Genomic DNA, 1,079 nt, shown 5'->3' with positions numbered 1-1,079 from the left:
GCCCAACCTCACATCCACCCAGGGTGCCCTCAGACATCACACGGGACCCTATCGCCACACTTGTCACAAACCTGCTGCCTCAGCTGAGAACCCATGAACACCGAGACTCCAGCCTCCCCATCCGTGGGTTCCTAAAAAGTTTGTCAAGCGGGAGTCAAAATGGAGGCCAAATAGGTGGACGTGTTCTGCACCTTCTCATGGAGCAGATAGTAGAAACAACTAAATTGAATAACATCCACGCAGAATTGGTGAATTAAACACAGCTGGTGAGACAATCCAGCCAGAAAGGACAGAGGATGCCTGGAGAACATTAGGATCAGGTTTTGGGGCTGGAGAGAGAGACGCCCAACTACTAGGATGAGAGGGTTAGAAGGAAACTGTGCTGCATCAAGTCTGCTTCCCTTGGGGACATTCATAACACTCGACTGTGGAAGGGGGTCCATAAAGGTACTGGCAGCTGGAGAATCTAGATAAAAGTCATAGCTATGGGAGGCTGCGCTCAGAAAGGCAGCCTGAAGATCTGCACTGGTCACGGAGTGCCAGGGGAAGAGAAACATGCAGCAGCACAGTTTCTCTGCCTTTATATTTTCCTTGCTTTTACTTGCTAAACCCAGTTCATAGGATCTTTCCCTTACAAACACTCACTGAGGCCTGGTGCAGGTGGAGGTGCAGTTTTGTTGAGGCTGGGGAGAAGCACAGGAAGAGGTGACCAGGAATCAAGCTGTGGGACATTCAGAACCCTCTAACCCTAAACAGCCATTTTTCTCCTGAAGAGCCGAGCAGTACTCGCAGGGCAACTAGCACAGCCTGACCCAGCCTTGAGCTCTGCAGGAAAATGAGGAATCTGAATACCCCCAGGAAGCCCTTGGAACTGGGTTGAAAGGCCATTTGGTCCTAGAAACTAATACAGCAACACACCCACTTAGAGCCCATGTCAGAAATATATGCTTGTGGGAGAGACCAAGATGGCGGCATAGGTAAACACCGGAGATTGCTGCCGCAAACAACTACTTCAAAAATACAACTAAAAGATGGAACAGACATCACCCAGAACCACAGAAAGGCTGGCTGAGGAGAGA

Source organism: Myotis brandtii, unplaced genomic scaffold (assembly GCF_000412655.1).
Source record: "Myotis brandtii unplaced genomic scaffold, ASM41265v1 scaffold514, whole genome shotgun sequence".
NCBI classification, from domain to species: domain Eukaryota; kingdom Metazoa; phylum Chordata; class Mammalia; order Chiroptera; family Vespertilionidae; genus Myotis; species Myotis brandtii.
Note: the sequence above shows the minus strand (reverse complement) of the source record.